This window comes from Alligator mississippiensis, chromosome 2 (genome assembly GCF_030867095.1).
Source record: "Alligator mississippiensis isolate rAllMis1 chromosome 2, rAllMis1, whole genome shotgun sequence".
Lineage (NCBI taxonomy): Eukaryota > Metazoa > Chordata > Crocodylia > Alligatoridae > Alligator > Alligator mississippiensis.
In genome coordinates this window covers 80,539,650-80,563,758 of record NC_081825.1, presented here as the reverse complement: position 1 = coordinate 80,563,758, position 24,109 = coordinate 80,539,650, and the positions used below count along the sequence as shown (strand labels likewise).

The window sequence follows — 24,109 nt, the reverse complement described above, 5'->3', positions numbered from 1 at the left end:
CCTGAAGTACTATAGTACCTCCTAAATCTCAGGAACTAATTGATCTCTTTTACAATATACATTGCAAACCAGAACATGTATTAATTAAACCTTCTAAAATGTAATGGCACAGATTTTTATTGGTCTTTTGGTGTATCTCATTTATTGTTTTACCCATTTCCTGAGTGAAAGTGATATTTGGATTAGTGTAATTTTCTCCAAAGCCAATATGTAATAAACAGGATTCATTACAACTGAGTGGAGGGAGGAGTACTTTTTCAAAAAGTTGTATCTGTGCTGCCCATTTCATGTACTCAATGAATATAATATTAGAAAGTAAGTGCAAACTAGCATAGATGTAAGCAGTCCATTTCTAACTCAGTAAGCATAGTCAGTTTGGATGAATCAGTAATGTACAAAGATCATAGGAAAGTAGCACTGGAAGGGACCGCACAAGGTCATCTAGTCCAGTCCCCTGCTCAAGGCAGGGTCATCCATGATTATGGGCCTTGTTATACCTTACACTATGAATCGCACAAATGTTGATGGATGTTAGTGCTAGCTTGGAGTTCGGAGCGGTCACACCCTTAATCTAAAAACCTTCTCTGACTGTTCCCCACCTGCACAGCTGTGACTTGCCACTAGAGGCCTGATAAGCAGGAGCAGGACTATGAGCTGTAGCTGTGAGTTGCCACTAGAGACCTGGTAAGACAGGACAGACTTCTGTCCCTATTCTATGTGTGGGGCTGTGAGAGATCCTGGGATACTGGAGGATTTCAACTTGGATGGCATATCTGTGGGGAATGGCCACACCTTAATGGAACAGGACTTGAGTAGTGTGGAACAGAAATAATCCTGCCTTAGAGTGGCATAACTTTGAGCTGCATAACAAGTGCTTAAAACTATTGTAAATTGTTAGTGTGCAGACAATCCAAGAGTTAAGAGCTCCAGGAGTCACCCAAAATTGCTGTGTTACAAGGCCCTAAGTCATCCAGTCAAATGTCTGTCTACTCTGCTCTTGAAAACTTCCAAGGGTAAAGAATCCAGTTTTTCTAGTCAGTCTCTTCCAATGCTTGACCACCCTCGTAGTCAGAAAGTTCCTCCTATTTTCCAAATTTCCCCTGCTGAAACTTGAGGCCATTGCTTGTAGTGTGGTCCTTTACAGTGATAGAGAAAAGCCTACTTCCATCCTCTTCGTGATTGTGCTTCAGGTATTTGAAGGCTGTTACCAAATCCCCTCCCCGCCGCCAGTCTTCTCTTCTCCATATTAAATAACCCTCGTTCTTCAACCCTTTCTTCATAAGTCATGAGGCGCCTAATAATTTTTGTTGTTCTGTGTTGGACCCTTTCCAAGCTGTTCAATTCCTTCCTGAAGTGTGTGGTCCAGAACTGGACACTATCCAGGTGAGACCTCACTAGTGATGAATAGGGTGGAAGAATCACTTCCCTTGATTTGCATTCCTGGTAATACAACCTAGGCTTTTTTCCCAACAAGAGCATTCTGTTGCCTCATATTCAGCTACTATAACCCCCAGGTCCTTCTCTGCAGCCTAGCCACTTACTCCCAAATTTGTATATGTGCACGCAATTTTTCCATCCCAAGTGCAGGACATTGCACTTGCCCTTGTTGAATCTCAGCTGATTGATTTTGGACTGTTTTTCCAGTCTATCTAGCTCATTCTGGATCTTAGCCCTATGTTCACAGACCCAGTCTCTCTCTTCCAGCTTCTCAATTCAATGTCTACTATGCAAATCCACCCAACTTGGTGTTGTCCTCAAATTTGCTAAGCATCCACTCCATTTTATGTCCTAATCATTGATGAAGTTATTAAACAATACTGGACCCAGGACAGGCCCCTGAGGAACCCCACTTGATACCTCTTCCCAACTAAATGTTGAGCCGCTGATGATTATTCATTGGGCATGTCTACACAGTATGCTACGGTGCCATAGTGATGTGCTACAGTGCTGTAGCATCCGTGGCAGAAACCGTGATGCCACTGCCATGTCGCCATAGCAATTCACTCCCTTGTTATAGTGCGCTGGTACAGTTATGTAGCAGCCAAAAGTAACTGTGCATGGCAGCATGGCACAGTATGCTATTACTGTGCTGTCTTTTAGTGCTTCCAAAAGGAAGTACTAAATGATGGCACAGTAACAAAGGTGCTGTATGGCCATGTGCAGACACTCTCATTGAGTATGATTGTCCAGTATTATGTATCCACCTAGTACTTTTATCTAGACTTTATTTCCTTAATTTGTTAATGAGAATGTAGTGGGAGATACTGTCAAGAGCCTTTCTAAAGTCGAGGTATATCACATACACTGCTCACCTCCTATCCACAGACCTTACTGCAAATATCATAAAAGCACAGTCAGTGTTCAGGCTTCTACGTTCACTGGTAATGGTGCAAGATGATTGTGGAATTATTCTGCAGTGTTTTAGAAAATCTTCATTTTAGAGGTTATCTAGATTTAATCATGGTAACAATGCCCTGCTTTCTTAGATTCATAGATTCTAGGGTCGGAAGGGACCTCAATAGATCATCGAGTCCGACCCCCTGCATAGGCAGGAAAGAGTGCTGGGTCTAGATGATCCCAGCTAGATGCCTATCTAACCTCCTCCTTGAAGACCCCCAGGGTAGGGGAGAGCACCACCTCCCTTGGGAGCCCATTCCAGACCTTGGCCACTCAAACTGTGAAGAAGTTCTTCCTAATGTCTAGTCTAAATCTGCTCTCTGCTAGCTTGTGGCCATTATTTCTTGTAACCCACGGGGGCGCCTTGGTGAATAAAACCTCACCAATTCCCTTCTGTGCCCCCGTGATGAACTTATAGGCAGCCACAAGGTCGCCTCAACCTTCTCTTGTGGAGGCTGAAGAGGTCCAGGTGCCCCAGTCTCTCCTCATAGGGCTTGTATTTAATACATTTTACAATTTAATACATATTAAATAACCCTTGTATTTAATTGAGTACAGGGGTACAGCTTTGGTGATATACAAAAACAATGAGAGGAAAGAAGGAGATAGGAGATAGGGTGACTGTGATAGTGGCTATGTTCAAAACTTCATTGGATTTTTTATTTCTTTGCCCTTGGATAGATATAATTCTTAATTGAATATACTGTGATACCTGGTAATGTTTTTCAAACATTTATGAAAGAATTGGATGCTTGAACATTTTTCCTATGTGTGGCATTCGGGCAGAATTCTATTTCACCTAGTGGATGACCAAAGCGCACCTTGAGATTAATTTGAGACTAACTAGGTGCATCTACACAAGATGCTATGTCACTGTAGCGATAAGCTATGTCGCTGTAGCTCATTCCTACACCAACAAAGTATCAGTGGGATGAACCATGATGCCAATACTACTACACAGTAGCAATAAGCTAGTGTGGGGAAAAACCTGTGTGGTGTTGGGACTACACAGTAACGCCGGTTACTGCACAGTCATTTAGTACTTGCTTAGGCAAGTACTAAATGATTGCACAGTAATAACTGAGCAGTCCAACGCACATGTAGATATGCCCTCTATATAGAAGCAATTCTTATATTCACCTTTGGGCACATAAGCAACAATTATAGGAACAGGATCACTCTCTAGAGATGTGCAGACATCTTCCCACTTCTAAAATGAGGGATAATTATTTGCTAAGGGTGGCAGAGCTCCATGTGGGCTACACAAGCTTTTTGAGAAGCTGAGTAAATCTTTAGGCAGTTATTCCACACCATTCCCAGCAACAGCTGAGCTCTCTTCTTTGTAGCTAGATTGGATACCACTGCACAAGTCTATTGGGTGTTCATTAAAGAGAATTCTATTGCTTTCTTTGCTTTTTTTTTCTCTTAGAGAGAGAACAGTTGTGATATTTATTAGTGACCTTCACTTTTGTCCTTTCTTATAGCTGTTACTGCTAGAAAGAAAAGAGAGAAAACACTTCAGAGCTTGGAACAGGCCCTAGTTCTCAGTGAGGGTGGTACTATAATGTTTATGTTTCACATAAGGTCACATAAGGTTGCCATAATAATTTCAAGTGTCAAAAGTTAGTACAAGAGCTGCACAAAAGACATCCTAATTTTTAGGTAGGGGATGAACAGGGAGATTGTCATTGACTTTACATAATCTTGTAGAAACAATACATGAGCAGCTTAGGCTGCACTTAGTATACAGGATTGCCAGTAAGCTAATATTATTCAGTGGGGGAAAAAAATATTTTATCAAAATGTCAGTGTTATACAATTGACATAATCCTTATCTAACATCTTGATTTTGAGACTGTTTACATCCCAGTTCTTCCAGTGGTTCTACAATCCTCCTAATACCTGAAGAATTCATTCTCTGTATTGATCTCCTGTATGGAGCTGATTTGAGATAGAACCCAGCCAGAAACTAGAAATTTCTTTTTCTTCTTTTCAGTTTGTTTTATAGAAACAAACAGTCTTATAGCAGTTAATTCAAAGTTTGGAAATGCCATAAGTAGTTTACCTTTATAATGCTGTAGGTGATTGGCTTTTACAGCTGTCTGTGGGGCTAGGGACAGACATTACATATAAACTGGTTTAAGTGATCAGAAACTGGTTTAAACCTGCAACAGAACAGATGTTCAGTGCATATAAACCAGTTTGAAAATGGCTGAAACCAGTTTGAGATAAACCTGGTTGAATGTAGTATCAGATTTAACTGATTTGGCTCAAACCAGTTTATGCAATGTCTGTCCCAGACCCCTTTCTGGTTTAAGATTTCATAGATTTCATAGACATTAGGGCTGGAAGGGACCTCAGAAGATCATTGAGTACAGCCCCCTGCCCCAGGGGCAGGAAGTCAGCTGGGGTCAAAGGATCCCAGCAAGATAAACATCCAAATGTGTCTTAAAGGAGTCCAGAGTAGGTGCTTGCACCACCTGACTCTAAAGTTAAACCAGACACCTACCCCACAGCATCCCAGCATGCTCTCTGGACTGGGCAGGGCTCTCTGCTTCACAGCAGGGCTGGCCCCTCCCCTCTATTTCCTTGTTGGAGCTCAGCAGAGACTGCAGGCTACTACCCAGCACTTGCCTGCTAAGCAGGAATTCCTCCCTCCCCTTTGCCCTGCTGAGACCTGTCTGTGTATTAGCTAGCAGAACACATCCTGAATATGGTCCATGCTGTGGCAGCTGGGACAAAGACAGAATCAACAGGTAGCTGGAAATGTCCCTCTGTTGTTTTCTTAATGGTGTGATAAACACCGAGTATGGAGTGATAAACACTGTATTATCAATTCCTTGGTGGGTTGGTTGGGGGGGAACCCCTCCCTAGTCAAAGAGTCCTGCTGGGGCTTGGCCACACCCCCTCCCCTCAGCTCAGGACTGTGGAAGGGAAGGGAGGGCTGCTCTAGCACCCCCCAACTTCTAGCCTGAGCCACTGCAGGCATGTGCCTTTATGTCTGGGATGTCTGTGTGGTTACAAACTGATTTAGCCTAACCAGGTTATACTAACCTGCAAAGATTGCATCAATTCAGGCTCAGGCTTTTTGAATGTCTGTCCCTAGCCTGGGAGATTAAGTGAGTCTGATCTGGAGCACATGCATGGGGTGAGTGCATGAAGGAGTACAGGCAGACAAGGTTCTTTGGGTAAATGTGATATCTTTTATTAGACCAACTGAATAGTTGGAAAAGTTGTTCTTTACAAGGTTTCAGGAACAAACACCCTTCTTCAGGTATAGGAGATGTTAATGGTTCTGTTACGGGGTGTAGTTATTGTGGGAGTGGTGATGTGTTGACAGGTACACATTATAACGTGCCTGCCATCCAGTAACCCCAGGTAGCCTCTCTACATTCTACCAGCTACATTTTATCATCAGGCCAACATTCCCCTCTTCCCACCCCCTCCTGTCTCTCACTTATTAACTCTCATTCCCTCTGATCTTCCCTATCATGCATTTGTATTTTCATAGACCTGCATTTTGTATATTGGCTTAAGCTTCTATTCTTCCCAGGAGAGTACTCAAACACCTTCAATATAAGTTACAATCTCTACATTGCTATAGAAACTATAAGACCAGAATTATAGTTATAATCATTGCTATAAGACCAAAAGGGAAAGCTCCTCAGTTCTACAGAAATTTAGCCAGCTGGGGATTTTTTAACCTCCCAATTTGTTTCTTAGCAATGGCCCCCATTGCTTGAAAGTTAATCTTTATCTGTATCCACCCCTAGAAATCCAGAAAGCTCTTCAATCAGGAAAACAGCCATCATTTTGCCTCTTGAACAAATATTTTGAGGTAGGAGGACAGTGAGAGGGGCCAGTAATATAAAGCTGTGATGGAGAGTATACAGAAGAAAATCTGGGCATAGATTATATTGAAGGAGGCTGATTAAAAGATGATATATTCATCTGAATGTCAGTTCAATCATGCCACTGTGTGTAGGATTTTTAAAATTTACCCTGCAGGTCTGATGTTGGGATCCAGTCATGTTGGATTGTTGTTTGTTTTACTCTGAAAACTGCCTTTTCTTGCATAAGAATGGTTTTTAGTGATTTATTAAACTCTTTAACAATCTCAAGCAATATAATTTAATAATTGATGCAGGGAGAAGGAGCTTTCCTGAGCCACTGAAGTCCTTTATACAGGTGGATGTCTCCTATGGAGATAAAAACAGCATAGCAATTAAACCTTCTGTGTTGAAGCCAGCCTATCAAGCTAGCAAGAACTTGAAAAATTGTATTTTAAAAAATATTATTTTTAAGATTAAGAATTAAAATATTGGTTTGGAGTACCAAACTGTTTTCAAGGCGTATGGTGGTACATGTGAGAAATGACAATTCAAAGTATTATTTAAATGTGGTTTCCTACACAAAATGCCATTAGCCCTAAAAACATTTTTTTTAGTACTTTAGATCAAGATTTTGGCATTTGATGTCCAGTAATCCCTTGCTTCAAAGTTCTGGTGGTCACAGGCTGGAGCCAAAAAAAAAATCTCTCCTCTTCCCCCAAGTTTACTGAACTTGTTCGGTTTAGTTTTCATCAACTTCTAAGGCTAGGGACAGACATTCAAAAAGCCTGAGCCTGAATTGATTCAAACTTTCCAGGTTAGTCTAACTTGGCTGGGCTGAACTGGTTTGTAACCAGGAAGACATTCTCTCTGGACCAAGGAAATTTAGTCACTGCCTGCAGTGACTCTAGTTAGGCCCTTCCCTTCTAGTGCTGAGCTGAGGGGGAGCATGGCCAGGCCCCAGCAGGACACTATGATTAGGGAAAGGTCGCCCCACTCCAGAGCAGCCCAGCAAAGAATGTTTATCACCCCTAACTCAGTGTTTATCATTTCATTAAGAAAACAACAGAGGGGACATTCATAGATTCATAGATTGTTAGGGGCTAGAAGGGACCCCACAAAATCATCAGGTCCAGCCCCCCTGAACTAGGCAGGAAAGACAACTCGGGTCAGGTGACCCCAGCAAGAGGACCATCCAATTTCCTCTTGAAGATTTCCAGGATAGGTGATTGCACCACCTCTGGTGGGAGTTTATTCCACAGGCTGGACACCCTTGTGAAGAAGTTTTTCCTAGTGTTAAGTCTAAAATGGTCTTCCATAAGTTTGTGTCCATTACTCCTGCTACCAAGTCCCCTCTCAACCTTCTCTTTTTAGGCTGAAGAGACCCAAATCCCCCAGCCTTTCCTCATATGGCTTGCCTTGCAAGTCTCTGTTCACATGGATGGCTCTTCTCTGGACTTTCTCAAGCCTTTCCATGTCCTTGTTGAAGTGTGGCACCTAGAACTGGATGCAATACTCCAGCTGTGGTCTCACCAATGCTGAGTAAAATGGAAGAATCACTTCCTTGGTTTTGCTTAAGATCCATCGGTTGATGCATGCCATAGTGTTTGCCTTGCTGGCTACAGCATCGCACTGATGGCTCATGTTCATACTATGGTCTGTTACTACCCTAGGTCCCTTCACAGTCCCAGCTATCTGTTGATTCTGCCTTTGTCCCATGTGCCATAGCTTGGAGGTAGCCAGCGTGTGGTCTGCTAGCCAATGCTGAGAGGTGTCTGTGAGGGACAGGGGAATGCCTGCTTAGCAGAGAGTGGGGAGGGGAGGGGGAAGCAGAAGCCAGGCAGATGCCTGCAGAGACTGCCAGAGCTGCAGTCAGGGAGCAGAGAAGAGGGGCCAGCCCTGCTGTGGAGCAAAGAGCCCTGCTTAGCCCAGAGAGCATGCCAGGAAGCTGGGGGAGTCTGGTTTAATTTAAACCAGCAAAGGATCTGGGACAGACATTGCATAAACTGGTCTGAGCCAAATCAGTTAAATCTGATACTGCATTCAACCAGGTTTATCTCAAACTGCTTTCAGCCATTTTCAAACTGGTTTTGTGCACTGAACACCTGTTCTGTTACAGGTTTAAAGCAGTTTCTGATCACTTAAACCGGTTTATGTGTAATGTCTGTCCCCAGCCTAAAGTACTAGACATTGACTTAGGGCAGAAATGCTCCAGATGATACTGAGAAACCTCCCTGGTGCCTGGATGGCAAGTTATTCCTTGCATGCAAGGTCAGACCAGTCAGCAGACTTAGGAATGTTTCTTCTGGTAAGATCAATGAGGGCAATTGGGGAATGTTTGTCTCCCTCTATATCATGGGTTGTAGTCCACTTCTTAGGATCATCAGAACATAATTTACCTGAAATGTTCCTAGCCAGTACAGTAGCCTAAGCATTGGTAACTTCCTTGTCTCTCCTGCTTTATTCCTGACTTGCATTTCAGGCATGTGAAAGGAGGCTGTGGAGCAGAAAATTGGCTGCCTGCAAACATGGAGGAATTGAAGGCCTGGGAAATCTCTTCCAGTGTTGTGTCCTATTCTTTAGGCTAGTTTCTGTAAAAGTCATTCAGATAAAAATCATTCAGCTAGAACAGGAAAAAATTCTTGAAGGGAATTAACAGTGTTGGTTTCCAAAAACCTGAAATATGAGCATCCTTTCCACTTTTTTATACACCATACCGAATATTTAGCTGTTTTTGTGTTTATAACAAAATGCAGACACCTACCATGAACACACAGGCTTCAAACAGGCATTATATTTCTGCTGGAAGAAATGCCATTCTCCCAGTAGAAACTAAGAGTGTACAAGTATTCACTCAATTTCTCCTGGGCAAAATATGCCTCTTCCAGGAAAAAAGATCTTCCAGATTTTACAGCATCTCTTGCAAGAGTGAATGTTTGTGCAGACTGGTCCAGGAGAGAATGAGTGCAGTCAGGTAAAGCCCCCTACCAGCTCCCCAGGTCCAGGTTTCTGGTCTGAGAGGCAGATGAGGGGTTTTGATGCACTGCTCCCTCCACTCAGGGTAAAGTGGAGGAGCAGCTGCTTCTTGTTCTCCACCTACTTCTCAGTCTGAGGTCCCCAGGTTTGGAAAGGGAAGGGTATGGCCACTGCTGCTCCCTGCCTCTTCCCCAACTGGGCACTGGGAGCAGAGCGGAGGAGGCTGCTCCCCAGTCATTCTCCAGACTTCAGTTTGGGGAAGGTGCAGGGAGTCTTTCCTTGCTGCTCCATTCCCCCGAGGGAACCGCTGTTTCCCACACCTTCCCCAAACCCAGATCACTCTGCTCTGATGAAGGCTCAGAAAGTAGAGGGGAGTGCTTCAGGCTGAAAACCTGTATGTTTCCACTCCTGGAAACATTTCTACTGAGGGAAAAATTCTCAGAAATTTCCACCAGTAGATATGAACATCTGTTTGTGACCACAATGTAGTGAATTTTACTATTCTGTAGAGCTTTGGAAAGCCTACTACAGAATTATTGTTACAGGTTCATTTGTGTAGCAGTTGTTGGGAGGGTGTTAGTATAGACAGCAGCAGTAGTTTGTGGGCCCTGAGGTTCATTATTTTGGAGTTATATGCAATACCCATGCTCATTACTGGTTTGTAACTAATAATAATAATAATAATAATAATAATAATAAATCTCAATGTACAGAATACTACTGCAACATTTCAGCTTTCTGCTGTAGTACAACTGGACTGCTTGGGGCATTTACCTCTTGATTGCAGTCTTCTTTGGGTTAGGAGAGCAAAATAAGATGACAGCTTTCACTGTTTCTTCATTTTTCCCAACAATTGCTTCTGACATAGTTTCTACTTTAGATAACAGCATGTTCCAAAATCACCAGAATATTTCCCTACAGCATTCTTATCTGAAGGTGCACCCTCTGGTCCATTGCTTTCTAATCTGTTCAATACAGCAGGAAGTGAAATCGAGTCTCAAGGTGAATTTCTCAGTTGTGGCATGGGGAGGAAGGTTTTTTCATATCTTACTTCTATTCAGGGATTTGGACTATGTTTAGTTGTCACCTTGGTCAATACAGGTCACAGAGCCACTCCCAAACTCAGAAAAAGAGAAGGGTAGCTAAAGGGTATTGATGCAGACAGGGTGATATATGAGGGGAGAAAGCCACTAATACTGAGCATGCTGTGTCAGATTCGCTTGATGTTGCTGCCTCTGTTCTGGGAACAGAAACACTAGGGACAGAACGCTGACCTCTGCTAGGCTCATTCTTCTTCTGAAAAATGCACTCAGTCTTTCTCTCTTTCTATTACTCATTGCCAAGCAATTGTATCTCTCAGCTAGTGCAGGTCTTGCCCTCCAGGAATAGGTGCGTCCATAAGTGATTGAAGGGTCTTGTCAAGAATCTAATATACTTCAGCTGACCCCAGAAGACAACTTAGTTTTGACTATATTGCTTTCCTGCCTCCAACGAGAGATAAAGCGTTATCACTGAAATACCAAACAAATATGAATGGAGATCCTTAGTGATATGCAGAAATGAGTCAGGGGAAATGGGGTGCCCCCCACCTTGGTTTACAGTATTTTCTTTCCTGCTTTCTCACTGTATTAGTTGTTAATGGCATATTATCTTCTGTAATTATACTAGTGTCAGGAGATTGCTCTGTAAATTACAGCTAAGAGAAAAAGTTACCTAGTGACTACATTCACAGTGGTCTTTTGTTTCATTTTTCAGATCTTATGCATTTATTTCTTTTTAAACTCATCCTGTTTATAGCTTCACAAACCCAGGAAAAAATGTTAAGTGAATGCCATCAGTGCTAATCATCTCCGTATTTGTCTTGTCCTTTTGTGTTTAAATCTGTTTGGACACAGCATTTAAATGTATGTGTGAGAGAGAGATTGTGCATTTGCATCGTGGAATTGTGTAACTTTTTTTCTTTTAAAATAGCACAAATATTCTTTGCTTGCAAAATACATACCTGTCTAGCTGGCTGAATATTGAAATAATGTATTTGTGAATACATTTATGGTCTTTGTGGGGGTCATATCATTTGTTGTTTACTTGCCTGGTATCTGAATATGAATGTGTATTGGTGAAAATGCTTACCATTCCTGACAGTTTCATAATTTGTATCAGAAGTGGTCTTCATTCTCGCTTCTCTTACTTAATAAGTTTAAGTCATCTAATCTGGGAGCAAAATCCATAGTATGTATTCAACCAATCTATAATTAGAAAACTTGAGTAAAACATTATAAAACTAAAACCCCTAAGAGAGTGAAAATTGTTCATCTAGAATAATCAGCAAATGTATGCAAATAATGGATAATAGAGCTAGTCAAAGAATGAAAAATTATTTTTATGAAAAATATTGATGTTTCTGAGTTGTTTCTTTTTAAAGTGGTCATAAATAAACCATTCATATTTTCCCAAAGAGATTTTGCATTTTTCTACATCTTCCCTCTCAGAACTGTTGCTAGAATGTTTTTTAATTTTTCATTTACTGAAACACTTTCTCAGCTCTTGTTGCCTTTTTTACTTCTCACACAAGCCCTTATTCCTATGGTCTTTAGACTTCAGAGTGCAAGTGAGGAATTAGTGCTATACTCACTTTCTACTACCAATTCAGGTACCTTCCTGGGGCAGGCAGTGGCTCAGCTCTAATTTTGGCCCTGGGCTTGGGGTTGAAATGGTAGCTGAGCCAACGCTACAACTCATATATACCAAACCTGGGGATGTATAAGTAAAACCACTCTGGTGGCATCCTCTATGTCCACAGTTAAGCATACCTGGAGAAGAGAGCTCAAGAGTAGCCACAAAGAACATCCCAGAGCAGTTTTGCTGCCACTTTTTCAGGTCTGGGATGTGCAAATGGGAGCACGGCCTGATTAAGAGAACCCCTCTGGGATTTCCAGGGACATAGAGCAGACATACCAGAAAGTCCTGAAGAGGGTCTTTGTCCTTCTGAATGATACAGTTTTTCTAACACCCCAGTTAGACCTAGGCCCTTGTGGTTGTAAGTAAAGAACCTGCTATACTTTGAACAGTATGAAGGCTAAAGACATGTTGCTGAGAGGTGCAATGGTGATTGTGTGAGGCCCAGGAGGACTAACTGATGTTCCATGATGATAGTTTTAGGGAAGCTCAAGCAATGTAAAACCAGTCTGCACTTCCTGCATTTATAATGTACACTGGCTATAGCATCGCCTTGAAATTTTAGGGAGCTAAGGATTGAAGTCTTGCATAAAGCTTTGCACATTAGGAACCTGGAGATATATTCAGGATTAGACTAACTGGATGCAACTCTACATTTGGGCTGTAAAAGTACTATAACCAGTATCTTTTTAACAGTGTTTGAAAAGTTTCTGTATGGTGTCATAAGCTCTGCTGAGCTTATGGAGGGTAATGAAGAGGCACTTAGGCATAATTTGAGTTGGCAGACATAGTTAGCCGTGTTAGTCTGATGTCAAGAAGCTGGCACAGTAGATTTGCACCTCATAGACTAACCAAAGTAGATATATGTAGCACAAGTTTTCGTGAGCTGAAATTCACTTCATCAGATCCCATGAAAGGATATGCACAAAACTGTGTATAAGTAGAGAGAAATCCAAATACAAAAGTAGAAGAGAAGGAAAGGGGGAGAGAGGGAAAGGGTGCAGAGATGGGAGAGGCAATGTGGGTACTCTGTTAATTAATTCAAGCATTTACTAGGGTAGGAACATTCACACAAGCAGTTATCAGGGAGCAACTGACTCAGGGTAAATTCTTCAAATTCTTCATATTCTATGATCTGCAGTTGCCATCAAAAAGTTGTATTTATAGTTCCTAGGAACATTCAGGTTGTATATTTGTATATAATCTATTCACATCCATATTTGGCTTTAGATATCACTACTTAAATGAAGAACTCATAATCTTGATGCTAAAGACCTCACAGAGATAATCATATTACAATATAGGTCCTCTCTCTCTCTAACATATTATTAGTAGAGGCAAGTAACCAGGTATTCTCTAAGGTGCCAGTCTGCCCTGACTTCTGCCATATTGTCAGAAAATGAGCATGGGTTCTTAGTACATGACAAGTGAGTTTTGTGTCTTTATGTCCTTAAACCTAGTTTCATTTTATTTTTATTATCAAATAAAGAATTTTTTTTTCTTCTGATTGGCTGGGGTGATACAACAGGAAGGTTATTTTCTTTGGTTCCATAGCACCACCCGTCTGTATTTACAACAACATCAAATTAAAAGCATATAAGACAATGAAGTGCTCGGCCTCATCAGCTTTCAGTTCCTTCATCCTTTACTGTGAAGTCGAGTCCAGTGTTTTTCTGTCAGTTCTGTTTTTGAAAAACTGCTTTCACTGCTTTTACAAGAAAATGTCATTGTGCCTCTAGTGCAGCCAAAGAGGAATCTAATTTCATTATAGTTAAGTGTCTGCCTACCCATTACCCTCCATAATAGTGTAACATAGTACTTTATAGAACTTTAATAAATAGCAAGGATGAGGCTAGGAGTCCATTTCAGAAACCCAGATTACTTTTGGTAACATATCTGCCTCTTCAGTTCATCGTGTTTGCTGCCTTTCACAACCTCATTACAGTATTTTCTGCAAATTGCTGTCCAGTGATAAAACTATGATCTGCTTTATGTAGCACAGACACAAAGCTATGTGGTCTTTGGTCTTCATCACTGCCACCATGTAATTACCTCAGATTTCCACATTAATCCCCAATGACAAGGATAAATGAAATATTAACATTTCCTTTTATCCCCATTCCCTTGTAGCCTGGGTTGGGCAGTGTGTGAGTATAGAAGGGGCGGGTTGGGGCAGTTGTTGACAGTATTACTGGGGGTTTGATCAAAGGAATAATATTCATCCATATCTTCTGCTCCATGGCAGATCACAGGCCATATCATTAACTGTGCGTCTCATCCATTTAGCAGAGTGTAAAGCCCCTGTCCGCTTGAATCAGTATCATTGTGTGCATATTCAAGAAAGCCTGCATAACAGGCTGAATCTATCAATATGTATGTGCCAGGCAACTGCATTTAAAAGGATTTCACTGAAGAAAAGGAGCAGGTTATTGTAGCTTTGCATCTACTTTTAAAAAATCTTCATAATTCAAGATGATCCCCCAAAAAACCTCCTCATTATTCAGAACAATTTGATCTGGGAGAGGGAAAAATAAACCCCTGGCTGTACTTGAGGCAGTGTAGTAGATACTTTATACCAGGGTGTCAAACATATGTCCAGTGGGCCTATGAGCACAGAACCATGTCATCTGACCAACAGGGCTCCTAGAGAGGCCTGGAATTTGGGTACTGGGTGAGTGGGAGCAGGGCCTGTTGCCATATTCAGGGGTACGGACCCCTGTCAGGGATTTGTTTTGGCATTGGCAGGGTCAGTGATGGATGCATTAGCCCCTGTGACTCCATACATTAACACAGTGACTGCTGCCACCATTTGTGCCCCCACCATAAGTGGATCCAGAGCTGGCCTGTAAAGAACCCTACAGTTTGGATCCAGGCTGGGGAAGGTCAAGCAAGTTTGACACTCCTGCATGCGTGCACTTTCTCGCTCTCTCTCTCTCTCTCTCTCTATCTAGATAGAGATAGCTATTTTTTATTTACATCCCTCTGGCCATCTTTAAAAGAAAGTTTCAAAGTCTTTCTGTGTGTTTAAGAACTGCTTATGAAACTATAATGAGCACATAAAATCCTAAGCAAAGTAAAACTTGGCCCCAGGCAAGAAAGATGGCTATTTTGTTTATTCATTTACCCCCTAAAAAGAGGGTAGATACTGTGGTAATTGGATGTTTAATTCTGCTGAGTTACTGTCCCTATGTATTCTTAGCAAATTTCCTTGCAGAAAGTGAAATTTACTGAAATATATTCTATTCTATTCTATTCTATTAGGTGTTGATAAAGGTACTGTAAACCAGTGAAGATAATGAAGAGGTGATATTACTGGCCTCAGCTTTTATTTGAAAATAGAAGTTTAATCTCAAATGACATCTCAGTTCAGTAAAGCATTACTTATAATAAACATGGGCCAGGTACAGACTTATTGTGTGGTAAGCATGCAGGAATTGCTCTACAGCCATAACTGAACAGACAGTCAGAGCATGTAGAGTGCTGTAAAAAATGGCAGTTCCTGCTCTAAGATAATACTGGATGTATGTAGTATCAGACGTTAGCACTCTAGGTTAAAGTGCTGTAATGAACATCTGTACTAGATCCCATCATGACTCACATTAGGTCTCATTCCACTGGTAACTCATGGGGCTTTGTGGCACCCCGCTCACCCTCCCTTGCAGGGAGGTGCTCTAGCCTCAGCCAAAGCTCGTGTGGTCTGCCCGAGTGCTGAGCCAACCCTGCCACTGGGCTGGCACTGACAAGAGTCAGCAAACCGTCTGTCCCCAGGCCCACCCATGTCCTTCCTCGGGTTAGCATAGATCCATCCACACAAAGAAAACTGCTTAGTGCTGAATTTCTCTTTTTGCATATTGTCAGGAGTGCAGTTAAGCAACTGCTGAATGTGGTTCAGGTGCTATTTTAGGCTTCTGCTCACAGTTAACCTGTCTTAAGAACTGATTCATTTGCACGGATGGGTGGCAATGGCCAAGTTCCCTGATGGATTTGAGGCTTTTGACGTAAAATCATGCTTAATTCCTTGGTATTTAACATAGTTTAAAATGACATCAAGATAAGTTTGGTGATGAAAATGCCCTCTATACCCAGCCTCTACCAAAGCACTTAATAGTTCTGTAACAGTGTCAAAGTATATTGTACTTTTCAAATGCAGTTACGGAGTCCCTTATACAGAAAGGAGCCCCAACTCTTATTACTTAAAAAAATATATACCTGAACATGCCCAAAATGTATAGCAGGACACTTACACATACTACTAATATGCAGCATCACTATTTCCCAACTTGTCTTGGGAAACCACATGTATGTGTAAAATGTAGATTGTGAGAAGCATGTATACTGCCTGTGCTCAATATATCATGCAGGACCAGAAACCCGTGAGTCCAGCTCACAGACCCAGAGTCCAAGAAACCTTGGATGCATTCAGTAGTCCATAAAGAAGCAGAGAGTGTTTCTCTGTTCTCATGTCTTAAAGCTAATTTCTAATAACCTGATCATTCAAGTAATGGGTTGGAACCATGTGCACTTGATAGAAAGCTGTTTCAGACAGTCTGTTCCAGAGTTTGAGGTATGCTGCTGAGAGTCCCGTACATATCTTTTTGTCAAGCTCCCACATTGTTTATTAATTACCATTTTACAGTTGTTGCTTTCCCTGGCTATATGAATAATAATATATAATGGTCTTGCTAGCCTTGCTAGTGTTCCTTTCTTATAGCCACTCAGCTTTATAAAGAAAAAACAAACCCTCTGGACACAGTGTCTATGATGTTCCTTTTAGGAAACACCTCACATTCTTCAATGAGAGGGATAAACTCTTTCCCTCCCTTCTCAATCTGCTGCCTGAAAAAAAAACATGGATTTTTATGTTTCGCTCTGAGCCGAATATATTCCCTAAAATCTGTACAGAATTTAGGAAGCCAAGAGACAGAGTCACCTTCCTGAAGCTGTAGTGAGTGGAAGCAGTGAGGTTGTCCCGTTTGCTGGCTCATGTGCACAAATGGACAGGGATAGGCAACCAATTAGTGGTACATGGATACATTTTTCTCAGGTGCCAGGAGATGTGCCCAGGAAAAAAAAATATTTTTTTTTAAGTTACTGATCTGAGCTCTCCAGAGCAGCCACAGCTCCCAGTGCCACCACAGGCACTGGGCATGAGGTGAGGAGACCACAGGCAGGGATGCAGGCACCGCTGGCAGCATTTGAGGTTGGTCAGCGGCTGGCTGCCACCAGTGCTGCTGGTGGTGTCTGCAGGTGGTCGCCAACCCCTGGTCGGTGCTCGCCACCCCTTCCCCCCTGCCACCAACAGTGCCGGTGGTGTCTGCGGGAGTTCCCGCTTACCGCTGCCGCTGTGCCCCCCAGCCAGGGGCACACGTTGTTCATGGTCAGCAGAATGCAGACTGCATCCCTGCCCGTGTTCTCCTGACCCCACCCCCGGTGCCTGCCATGGCGCTGGGAGCTTTTATGAAGCTTTGTGAAGCGCTCAGCACCACCACGGACATCAGAAACCCCTCCCTCTGTGCATATATGAAGGAAGCACATGGTTCTGGGTAGCAGGTAGCTCAGTAGCCTCCTGGTGCTGGTGCTGATTTCTGTGCTTTGAGAGTTTAATGTTGCATATTATTCAGTTTATTTTGCTTTGTTAAATTATTTCATATTCAGTTTTTGCACTCTCAAACCAGTTCCTATGATTCCTTTTTTTTACTTTTTAAAAACAGTTCATAGTCAGTTTATTTTGATCTCTCTACTTTACATTCCTAGATTTAAACATTTCATATTGTCCACTTTTTTGTGCATCTTTCTGCTCTCTGATTGCCTTCTTGGAAATACCCAGATTTATAGGCACTTCAAATAATTCAATTCTTTCTGATTTTCTGCTTTGTTTGCCTGTTGACATTATTTGCCCTGCCTTTGGTTTCCATGAACTTCAGGAAATATTATAGTTAGAAGGCATACAAAGGTTGCATATGAAGTTTTAATTATTGTCACCAAGTTTAGAATTTTTAGAAAACCTGGTATTTACTGTTAAAAATCAACATTTATTATTATTAACTATGCTAAAATACAGTGCATCCTGCCATATACCCCCATCCTAGTTTTGTTTTTCTGGCATGCCAGCACTCTGGCACATTACAAGGTAGATATTTCAGTTTTTTCAGCACTCCAGCCAAAAATGTTGCCTACGCCTGATAAAGGATCATTGGATATTTGGTACCATGTCAGTATTCTGTCAGTTCCTTTTTAATTGCCTAACTAGCTGGCACCCTAACATTAGCAGTCAATAGGAGGCATTGTGTATCTTCAGGATAGGTAGTGAAGCTACTGCCTGCAGTGTCAGTACAATACTTTGCTTACCAAGAAATTGTTCAAAGGTTTTCAAAGACATTGTTTGCAGTCAGGACAGTAACACTCCTGTTGCATGTTTTCTGAACTGGTCTAATAGATAGTGAATTGAACTTTAGGGGTGGGAGCAGGGGTAGGTTTTAAGTTTATCACATAGTCCTTCAGTTGCATGCAAGTTGTCAAAATGTAGTAACATTTACATCTGAAATTGAGCTTGTCGTTCCTTAAGGATTTATGGCCTGATCCTGCACTCACTGAAGTCAGGAGTAATTTCAACTGGACCAGGATTGGGTCTTTGTACTGCACTGTTTAGTAGGGCTGTACGAAATTTCACTTAATGTTTTATTTCGAAGCTGTCTTGATGCATTTCAAGGTTGAAACAAAACAAAAACAAAACAAAAAGCATCAAAACAAAAAGCAAATGAAACAAAAAACATTGAAACAGCTTTGAAACAAAATGAGGGCCCTCAAAACATTTCAAAAGTTTCAAAACATTTTGGGTTTCAAAGCAGCTTGATGGTGGGAGGCAAGGGAGAGACGGGGCTGTGCTCCAAGGGGCTCCACAGCCTCATGTAGTTCAGCCTGGTGGGAAGCACAGCCCTGGCTCTCTCCACCTCTTGCCACTGAGCTGCACTCTGTGGGGCTGGTGGAGCCGATATTAGCACCGTGCCAGATCTACCTCCCTCCTGCTATTGGGCTGTGCTCCATGGGGCTGCGGAGCCACTCAGAGCACAGCGCAGCAGTGGGAGGTGGGCAGAGCTGGGGGTGCACTCTGCTTCCTATCACCAAGCTAAGCTCCATGGAGTACAGTGCTGGGGGTGGGCTGCATCCAGCACCGGTCCCAGGCAGCAGCCTTCTATCATCTGGCACAGATCTGGGGGCCCACACCCCACAAAGGAATCTGGCAAACCCCCTGCAGCCCTCCTGGGGGTGCAGGCCCCTGGATCTGCACTCAGAATACAGGAGACTGATGCTGCTGCCTGGGGCCAGTGTCTTCCCCAGTGCTGGGTGCAGGGTGCACTCAGTGATGGTCCCAGGAGCAGCAGCAGCCTCCTGTCATCTGGCACAGATCCGGGGGCCCACACCCCTGAGAGGAGTCTGGCACAGTGCCACAGTCCTCCCAGAGGTGTGAGCCCTCAGATCTGCATGCTGAATGACAGGAGGCTGCCGCTGCCAGCAAATTTTGCTTTTCAAAAAGTTGAGCTGCCGTTTCCAAGAAACCTCTGCACCTATCTCCTTGAAAGGTTTCATGCCGTCAGAAGGGGCTACCATCCCTGCAATTTGCATCCAAATCAGGCAAGAAATGACCACTTTTTAGGCATTTTCATTATTCCACATTTTAGCCTATAAGTGAAACATTGAAACGAGTTGAAACAGTGAAACAGTTTTGACGAAACAAAATGGGACAGTGCTTTCAAATGAAACAAAATGATGAAATGAAACACTGTCCCTTTGAAATGCTGAAACAGATGTTGAAACAAAATGATGGTGTTTCATACAGCCCTACTGTTTAGTCTATAAGGTACATCTCTAGCCTGCCTTTGTTTTATCTCCTAGCTATGAATTAGAGAACTAGCCTGACCTGGGAAAAGTCTCACCCACAGCTGAGTAATCATTAAGAGCAGTCACAAGTAATCAAAAATTCTACAGTTTGGTGAAAGGGGGAGAGAAGACATTAAGTGGCCCTGAATTTTCTGTCTCAGATTTTTAAAAACAAACAAAAAGCAGGTGGCATTTATGTGATAGAGGGGCTGTGCTAATCACAGTGGGAACAAGGCAGCTGTGGCTGGACCAAACCCAGTCTGATTTATAGTTTTGTACCAGAATCAGACATAATTCAGTAGGGTTGAATTATTTCATTCTGAACCTGGATTCAAAGCTAAACTTGAGGAGGATGAACAAAGCTAATTAAGGCTTATCAGTTGAAACTGCTGAGTTTTACATAGCTGTTAATAAAATAAGAATAAGAGCAAGGTATGTATGCGGGTCTAAATTAGGAAGCAAAACCTTGCCTGAAATATTTTAATAGCACTCCACTTTCTTACTCCATCTGAAGGCATTTGTAGGGAAAAAAATAACAAGTAAACTGTATTTCTTGTTTTCAGTATCTACAATCCATAATATCTACTCTCTGTCTTGCATTCACCAAAGTGATTTCAGATGCATCTGATGCGCTTAGTAACCGCTTACTTCATAGTTTATCTATAAGGAGCAAATCTACCCTGCCTTTTGCCTGTCTTCAGACATGCCTGACTAAATACCTCTCTAAGAAGAATTGTGTAATGTTCTGATGTAAACTGGTACATCTACACATGCAATTAATACAATGTGATAAACTGTGGAGTAGTTTGTGCTGAAGTACCCTGCTCCCAGGCACAGTGTCTGCATGTCTGCCCAGGACAGCAGCACTCTGAGCCAGGGCAGAGCAGCCCCAGGCTGACAGCAGGCTCAGGGGGGCAACATCAGGCTCTAGGTGGCAGCTTTGGGCAGTGGAGGTGCTGGCTGGAGCATGAGACTGCCAAAACTGAGGGCCCCCCAAGCCTCCTGCCAGCCCAGGACTGCTCTACGCTGGCTCAAAATGCCGCTTTCTCAGTCCCCGTCCACATATGTGTTGCAGTGCAGTAAATATTTCTACCCTAAAGTGGTACTGTCCCCAACAGTACTATCTAATGGCAGAGGTAATTCATTACTGTGCCTTAATATTGGCACATGTATAGATGGTGATGCTTTATTACGGAGGTAATTAGTCAACTCTACAGTAAAGCACATGTGTAGATGCACCCAGCGTCATGTTCAAACCAAGTTTGTGTTTGTTTAGGTTAAATCTGAACTCTGGACCAAAACTTCTCTGAATTTGCCTAGTGCTTTCACCTAGAGAAAGAAAAAACCTTTAAATATGAAATTTCAATTTAGGTGAGTAAAAGAGCATTTGCATTAGAGTTTTGGATCTGAACCTGGCATATGGTTTTGTTTCCAACACTAAATAGCTCTGTTTATGTCTGTTCTGGAAGGGTTACAGCTCTGGATGATAGAAAGTAATGAAGGGAGATGATGATGTGTCTTTATCTCTGTCTCATACCTCCTTAGTAATCTCCTTCCTTTTAAAATCTCATACCTCTCTGTACTCCACCTGCCGCCATGATTCATCCCAACTTTCTACCTTGTTCAGATTTATAAACTACATGCCTAGATGTGTTTATTATTTTTAAGTATCAACATGAATTTGTAATAATGCAAAACAACCACTTGATAATGTGCTGTCTTATACCTTCTCATTTGTGACATATATATTTGTATTGAAATTTCCTCAAAACAGGGACTTTGTACAGTGCCAGTAAAGGATGGGAAAAGAAAAAGTAAAAATGAAAAAATGAAATTTAATCAAATTTGGCAAGTAGTATCTGGGGTTGAAATTCACAATATGCCACTAATAGAACCTACTATATACTGAAATCCTCCGTCTTATAAGGGTATAAATTAAAGGTGGCTAAGCTGGGCCCTAAAAATTTGCCAACATATTTCCACCCCCACCCCCCACAGGTGGAAGGGTCCTGCCATGTGCTTCATTCTCATTCAATTCAGATTGCCTCCTCCTTTTCTTCTTCACTGATGATCAGCTAGCTACTAGATGATCAGCTAGCTAGTTGAACACATGGGAGGATGAGAGTCACTGGGGCAGCTTCCAGCAGCAGAGCCTGGCAGCCCCAGCTCATCCACTTGCTAGCTGGGAGGCCTGGGGGGGGAGCTCTTCCACTCATGACCCCACTCCTGGCCTGGATCCCACTGTGGGGGAGCAGTGCAGCCTTGGTGGGGATAGGCAACCCCCCAGCTCAAGCTGGCTGCCTGACATCAGCCCCAGGCTTTAGCAAGGGCCATGTATCCATAGTCCTTGAAGGGGAGATGTGGCACTGGGGACCAAGAACCAGGGCTCACAAGTGGGAGAGCCAGGAGTCCTTGGTGCCCACTGTGACAATGCCTCCCAACCCCTAACCTCCCCTTCCCCCCTCTCCCCCAGCTCAGCAGCTGATTCCCAGCCTGCAGTTCTTTCAGAAAGACATTGGGTCCAGGATCACACAGCTGCCCAGCTCCTACATGGAGAAGTCCCTGGTTTTGACTCCAGACCCCTGAAAGTAAGGTGCCACGTCAAAAGGCCCCTACCCAATGCCTCGCCTCCAAAGTTCATGTTTGCTGATTTCTGAGATCAGTGGCATTCCTCCTAACCCCAAACCCCCTTCATCCCATCCATGTCCTAACTAACCTTTCCAGGTCCTGTCACCCATTTCTCAATGCCCCCTTGCAACCCGACCCCTCCAAAGGTTTGCTGTTTTATGTTAATTAGGAAGAGAGACCAAGCTGAGAACTGGATAATGTTCAACAGGGTTTCTTTATTAGACACAGGAAAAGTTTGCCAAGCACAGCATTTTAAACTGAGGCACATCTTTTCCTTGCACTGCGTTCCACTGCACCCTGTGTGCCCCTGCAGAGCATTGGGGAGGGAGAGGAAAAGAAGTATGGTACCCAGGCAGCCTGGGTTGTGGGCAGCATTGATGTAAGGCCAGAGAAGCCACAGGCATCTGGCCATGATGTAAGGCCAGAGAAGCCCAGGGTTGGGGACCCATGGCCTGGTGTTAGGGTGGGTGGAGGTACTTGAAGCTCTCCAGCGCTGTTCATTCAGGGAGGCTTCTGGTCCATGCAGGTGAGGAGGTAGTTGACCAGGGCTTTATGGATCTAGACAGCCTGTCAGCTGAGCCCACCAACATCGGTGAAGGGTTCACCTTTTCCTCCATCCCTGTGCTGCATGTGCTTGCAGTGCCAAGCCCAGTTGATATTTGATGTGCTCCTTCCAGTGATCCATCTTCCCCCTCATAGGGCTATATGAACCAGGGCAGAAGTAAGTAGGCCAGGCCCCCAATGAGGATTGGGGGGTAGTGACATCACTGATGATGAAATCAGGGACCTGGGAGTGTAGCACCTGCTCTCCATCAGCCCGGGGAATGGGGAGTTCCATAGGATGTGGCCATTATCCTCATCAGTTGCATGAAAGTCAGTGGCCCATTCATGTCCCAGATGCCTGTGGTGTGTGTGTGTGTGCACGCACATGCACTGTACACCTGGGTTGGGGGGGGTGTGCGTGTGTGTGCGCACGCCCCGGTTGCTTAGATTTGTGTGCATGTCTGTCCGGGGTGCCTGTATGTGTATATGTGTACATATGTGCCCCAGATGTCTGGGTTCTGTGTGTGGGGTTCATGTCTGACGCACACACATACAACCCATGCACCCAGGACACACACACAGCTCCTGAGTCTCCCTTCTTGGGCACACAGGTCAAGAAATGAAGGCACGTGCAAGTCACAACAACAAGGAACTGTGGGCCTGGACGGTTAAGCAAAAACTTTCCTACTGGAATTGTCTTTATGTTTAATTTTCAAAAATGACATTTCACAGAGGACAACTCTAAGCACAAATGATATCTATCACCATAGTAATGCATTATAAGTTGACATATATCAACTCAAAGGGGGACAGTATCATTGATGCCTGTGGGATATCCCTCAGTGCAAAAAGGAGGGGTATAAAGATCAGATCCCACCTCCACGGTTCATTCTGTGCGCAGCGTCACAATAGGCATTTACTTGTACTGTTTAGGCATTCTACCAATCCATTGGTCTGTGGATGATACACCGAGGTACACAGCTAACGTATCTTTAGTACTTGGCACATGGCCTGGATAACCCCGGACATGAAATTTGTCCCCTGATCTGTAATTATTTCCCTTGGGACCCCCACCCAGGATATCCACTTTAATAACTCCTCCGCAATTTGTGGAGCAGTTGCTGATCTCAGGGGTATTGCGTCCGGGTAGCGCGTAGCGTAGTCAATTATGACTAATATAT

At 43.1% G+C, this 24,109-nt stretch overlaps 1 protein-coding gene across 2 annotated transcripts in view; it reads left to right on the top strand.

Moving 5' to 3' along the window:
• GALNTL6 (polypeptide N-acetylgalactosaminyltransferase like 6) overlaps positions 1–24,109 on the top strand; it is a 1,039,950-nt gene that overhangs the window by 919,242 nt on the left and 96,599 nt on the right. The window lies entirely within an intron of this gene.